Source organism: Saccoglossus kowalevskii, chromosome 13 (genome assembly GCF_978046115.1).
Source record: "Saccoglossus kowalevskii chromosome 13, keSacKowa6.1, whole genome shotgun sequence".
NCBI lineage: Eukaryota > Metazoa > Hemichordata > Enteropneusta > Harrimaniidae > Saccoglossus > Saccoglossus kowalevskii.
In genome coordinates, this window is record NC_140653.1 from 26384734 (window position 1) to 26391395 (window position 6662).

A 6662-nucleotide genomic window follows, 5' to 3' on the forward strand; every position below is an offset into this window, starting at 1 on the left:
CGAGTATAGTATTTTAGTGCTGGTATCAATCAGAAGTCAGGTTTCCTTTTTCTTCTTTCCATTTAGAGTCTGCGGTGGCAACAATGACGGTGCCCTTAAAATGAACTCTGACTATAGGTATCACTTCACAATTATTTACTTTCCGTGTCATCACATTTAAGCGCAACAATAAGTCCATTTGAGTCCCGTTGCAGGGTGTAGACCTAGGGTATACTTTTTCCGAAATGAAAATATAAACACAAATAGGGTTATTTTTTCAATCTCCAAGTCTTAATTTCTTTTGTTTCTTTGACTTTTCAATGATGGAATCGTGATACATACTATAGCAATGGTCCCTAAAAGTATGATCTCTGCACAGAGACGATATTGTATATCGACTGAGTTCCAACTGAGGCGCGATTATTGCTAGTTGAAAACTTTTACCAATTTCTTTTGTGAATCTCCCGACGAACAAATAGGCGAATCTCCGGATTCCCAATTAATCTGTATTCCATCCTAAAAAATGTTTTTATGCATTTAGAAGCTTTTATCAAAAGCTCGAACATGGTTACCCATGATCCAATTCAAGTTCCCCTCCCCGGATATAAAGTGCAGTGGACAACAAGTTTTATCCGACATTTGTATTATTACATGCTGGTCGTCCAAAAATGTAAACATATGACGTCACAGTACGACGTTTATACAATGATTTCAAAAATAGTGCACAACGGATTGTGGTGCTTTAAAAACATGCACAGATTAATTACATTTTCAGAATCGCGAATATTGAGTACTGATTCCGTGTCGGCGTTGGGCAGTTCAGGTAAGATGGTGCTAAATCCCCGACGTCACGGTGGTTAATGTGCTAAACAATATCGCCGTCAAGATTAAGCGATTGAAAATAGCGCAAATACTTGTGTTCCCCTACACCGACAGAAAGCATGTCTAACCTTGTTTTAATGAGTTTCTAGAATCAACAAGTCCATTCAAAAACACACACCCGAGGGCAATATATTCCCCCATTTTTATATGTGCGTTGGACTTAGAGGAACAGAGAATACTAGAGGACAATAAAACTTGTTTTCGGGTGACAATAACAGTCTTGACCTACATGTCAAGAAAAGGAAATAATTAAAAGGAAACTCAAACATTTATAAATTATCCCACCTGGTGGAATAGAATATAAAAAAAATTACAGAGACAAGAAAACAAAATAACTTCTTTCATTGTTTGTGAGAAACCCGAAATAATAGGGAGACGTTCCACATATGAGCTCTATCCAATGTCAATTGTAGAATTTGAACGTAGAGAGGGGCTAGGGGATTTGTCCGAAGAAAACTGTTAACCAATCAGGAGGGAACTATAGTGACGATAAAAGATACGGTAGCACGATTTCTCCTCGATTATTGGTTCTACCTGTTTTACGTAAGCCACAACATTTTGGGAAAAAAGAGAGAGAAAAAGTCTAAATAGGATTGCAAAAATTAATTGAAATTTATTATTCATTTAACCCCAGATAAACCAAAGAATGTTTTCATTTTCATGCTCTGGGTTACGTTTTGATTGAGACAAATCTACAAGATTTCTACCTCGCTGGAACTATTTTGTTTTTACGCTATATGAAATAAGGTAACATGTGACTGTTATTTATTTACACGACCAGCACAATGATCGATCGTTTTCAAACTAACTTGACAACCACCCGTCGCGTGACGTACCCTGGGGCTATATTTGTCAAATGGATTGGTTGAAAATAAACAATCGTGTTTATCATGATTTTGAGGGTTGCTTTATGTCTCCTGGCCATATTTCCATGATTAATTTATTTTAAATGTGGCGCCGAGATGTTATTAATACGTCACTGACAGACGGTGTACTACCAGTCGTGCTGTCTACGATAACAGGCGGAGTTGTCGCTATCTAACAGCTTTTGCACCATGTCCCCCTCCCCGCATGTTGGATTTGCTTAATAATTTCCATTCAGATTTGTAACTCTCTACATATAAATTGCATGTATTAATAACAATAGCGGGCCACATGTTCGGCTGCCGGAAGCTTCACTCTTTGGATCTGTGATCGCCGTCCAGTGTACCGTTTTGTTGAGCACCTTCAAGATTTAGATGAGGTGCCCTCGATTTCATCTCCTTAAATGCATTGGGTAGACACACATGGCAAACATCGCTATCTCACACATGGATCCGATATGTGTTTATGCAGTAGTTATATTGAACAGCGTTGCTCTGTGTTCTCCTCGGGTGGAAGGGGCACTGTATGGGCGTATCACCGGGCATGTTGATTTCGTTTCAGACATGGTAACAGACTGTAAATATCTCGCATCATTAGCGTTTTGTAAAAAAAAGTATCATATGAACTATTATGATAAAACACACTTAATCATTGTCCACTTTAGTATACAATCAAAGATCTTTCACTAACAGCTGGAACATCATGTTCTGTCATTTTAAAGTTTGTTTTAATGTAATGCGCGAGTGGAGTGCAAACGTTCAGATATTGACCAAAACTTTTGAAATGCTTTTAAACAGTCATATTCTACTGGAAGTATCGGTTTCAACAAATTACTGTTTTCTACTTAATATTGGTACATTAGTCGAAATTATAATTCCAGGTATATATTATAAGATGTAAGGCTGGTTACTATTGGTACATCAATTTCAAGATATAATTCCAGGTGTACACAACAGGATATAAGGTTGGTTACTATTGGTACATAAATCCTAAATTATAATTCCAGGTGTACACTATAGGATGTAAGGTTGGTTACTATTGGTACATCAATTCCAAATTATAATTCCAGGTGTACACAACAGGATGTCAGGTTGGTTATTATTGGTACATAAATCCTAAATTATAATTCCAGGTGTACACTATAGGATGTAAGGTTGGTTACTATTGGTACATCAGTTGTAAATTATAATTCAAAATGAACACTATAGGAAACAAGGTTGGTTACTATTAGTTCATCAGTTCTAAATTATAATTCCAGGTGGACACTACAGGATGTAAGGTTGGTTATTGTTGGTACACCAGTCGTAAATTATAATTCCAGGTGTACCCTATAGGATGTAAGGTTGGTTACGATTGGAACATCAATTCCAAACTAAAATGCCAGGTTCATACTATAGGATGTAAGGTTGGTTACTGTTGTTACATCAGTTGTAAATTATAATTCCAGGTGTACACTATAGGATGTAAGGTTGGTTACTATTGGTTCATCAGTTGTAAATTATAATTCCAGGTGTACACTATAGGATGTAAGGTTGGTTACTGTTGTTACATCAGTTGTAAATTATAATTCCAGGTGCAAACTATAGAATGTAAGGTTGGTTACTATGGTACATCAGTTGTAAATTATAATTCCAGGTGCACACTATAGAATGTAAGGTTGGTTACTATTGGTACATCAGTTGTAAATTATAATTCCAGGTGTACACTATAGGATGTAAGGTTGGTTACTGTTGTTACATCAGTTGTAAATTATAATTCCAGGTGTACACTATAGGATGTAAGGTTGGTTACTGTTGTTACATCAGTTGTAAATTATAATTCCAGGTGTACACTATAGAATGTAAGGTTGGTTACTATGGTACATCAGTTGTAAATTATAATTCCAGGTGCACACTATAGAATGTAAGGTTGGTTACTATTGGTACATCAGTTGTAAATTATAATTCCAGGTGTACACTATAGGATGTAAGGTTGGTTACTGTTGTTACATCAGTTGTAAATTATAATTCCAGGTGTACACTATAGGATGTAAGGTTGGTTACTATGGTACATCAGTTGTAAATTATAATTCCAGGTGCACACTATAGAATGTAAGGTTGGTTACGATTGGTACATCAGTTGTAAATTATAATTCCAGGTGCACACTATAGAATGTAAGGTTGGTTACTATTGGTACATCAGTTGTAAATTATAATTCCAGGTGTACACTATAGGATGTAAGGTTGGTTACTGTTGTTACATCAGTTGTAAATTATAATTCCAGGTGTACACTATAGGATGTAAGGTTGGTTACTGTTGTTACATCAGTTGTAAATTATAATTCCAGGTGTACACTATAGGATGTAAGGTTGGTTACTGTTGTTACATCAGTTGTAAATTATAATTCCAGGTGTACACTATAGGATGTAAGGTTGGTTACTGTTGTTACATCAGTTGTAAATTATAATTCCAGGTGCACACTATAGAATGTAAGGTTGGTTACTGTTGTTACATCAGTTGTAAATTATAATTCCAGGTGCACACTATAGAATGTAAGGTTGGTTACTGTTGTTACATCAGTTGTAAATTATAATTCCAGGTGTACACTATAGGATGTAAGGTTGGTTACTATGGTACATCAGTTGTAAATTATAATTCCAGGTGTACACTATAGGATGTAAGGTTGGTTACTATTGGTTCATCAGTTGTAAATTATAATTCCAGGTGTACACTATAGGATGTAAGGTTGGTTACTGTTGTTACATCAGTTGTAAATTATAATTCCAGGTGCACACTATAGAATGTAAGGTTGGTTACTATGGTACATCAGTTGTAAATTATAATTCCAGGTGCACACTATAGAATGTAAGGTTGGTTACTATTGGTACATCAGTTGTAAATTATAATTCCAGGTGTACACTATAGGATGTAAGGTTGGTTACTGTTGTTACATCAGTTGTAAATTATAATTCCAGGTGTACACTATAGGATGTAAGGTTGGTTACTGTTGTTACATCAGTTGTAAATTATAATTCCAGGTGCACACTATAGAATGTAAGGTTGGTTACTGTTGTTACATCAGTTGTAAATTATAATTCCAGGTGCACACTATAGAATGTAAGGTTGGTTACTGTTGTTACATCAGTTGTAAATTATAATTCCAGGTGTACACTATAGGATGTAAGGTTGGTTACTGTTGTTACATCAGTTGTAAATTATAATTCCAGGTGTACACTATAGAATGTAAGGTTGGTTACTGTTGTTACATCAGTTGTAAATTATAATTCCAGGTGCACACTATAGAATGTAAGGTTGGTTACTATGGGTACATCAGTTGTAAATTATAATTCCAGGTGCACACTATAGAATGTAAGGTTGGTTACTATTGGTACATCAGTTGTAAATTATAATTCCAGGTGCACACTATAGGATGTAAGGTTGGTTACTATGGGTACATCACTTGTAAATTATAATTCCAGGTGCACACTATAGAATGTAAGGTTGGTTACTATTGGTGCATCAGTCGTAAATTATAATTCCAGGTGCACACTATAGGATGTAAGGTTGGTTACTATTGGTTCATCAGTTGTAAATTATAATTCCAGGTGTACACTATAGGATGTAAGGTTGGTTACTGTTGTTACATCAGTTGTAAATTATAATTCCAGGTGCACACTATAGAATGTAAGGTTGGTTACTATGGTACATCAGTTGTAAATTATAATTCCAGGTGCACACTATAGAATGTAAGGTTGGTTACTGTTGTTACATCAGTTGTAAATTATAATTCCAGGTGCACACTATAGAATGTAAGGTTGGTTACTATGGGTACATCAGTTGTAAATTATAATTCCAGGTGCACACTATAGAATGTAAGGTTGGTTACTATGGTACATCAGTTGTAAATTATAATTCCAGGTGCACACTATAGAATGTAAGGTTGGTTACTGTTGTTACATCAGTTGTAAATTATAATTCCAGGTGCACACCATAGAATGTAAGGTTGGTTACTATGGGTACATCAGTTGTAAATTATAATTCCAGGTGCACACTATAGGATGTAAGGTTGGTTACTATTGGTACATCAGTTGTAAATTATAATTCCAGGTGCACACTATAGAATGTAAGGTTGGTTACTATGGGTACATCAGTTGTAAATTATAATTCCAGGTGCACACTATAGAATGTAAGGTTGGTTACTATGGGTACATCAGTTGTAAATTATAATTCCAGGTGCACACTATAGGATGTAAGGTTGGTTACTATGGGTACATCAGTTGTAAATTATAATTCCAGGTGCACACTATAGAATGTAAGGTTGGTTACTATGGGTACATCAGTTGTAAATTATAATTCCAGGTGCACACTATAGAATGTAAGGTTGGTTACTATGGTACATCAGTTGTAAATTATAATTCCAGGTGCACACTATAGGATGTAAGGTTGGTTACTATGGGTACATCAGTTGTAAATTATAATTCCAGGTGCACACTATAGAATGTAAGGTTGGTTACTATTGGTACATCAGTTGTAAATTATAATTCCAGGTGCACACTATAGGATGTAAGGTTGGTTACTATTGTTACATCAGTTGTAAATTATAATTCCAGGTGCACACTATAGGATGTAAGGTTGGTTACTATGGGTACATCAGTTGTAAATTATAATTCCAGGTGCACACTATAGGGTGTAAGGTTGGTTACTATTGGTACATCAGTTGTAAATTATAATTCCAGGTGTACACTACAGGATGTAAGGTTGGTTACTATTGTTACATCAGTTGTAAATTATAATTCCAGGTGCACACTATAGGATGTAAGGTTGGTTACTATTGGTACATCAGTCGTAAATTATAATTCCAGGTGTACACTACAGGATGTAAGGTTGGTTACTATTGGTACATCAGTTGTAAATTATAATTCCAGGTGCACACTATAGAATGTAAGGTTGGTTACTAT

At 35.4% G+C, this 6662-nt stretch overlaps 1 pseudogene; it reads right to left on the bottom strand.

Moving 5' to 3' along the window:
* Positions 1-218: 218 nt before the first annotated feature.
* On the bottom strand, positions 219-351 carry LOC144362810 (small nucleolar RNA U3; annotated as a pseudogene).
* Positions 352-6662: the final 6311 nt, after the last annotated feature.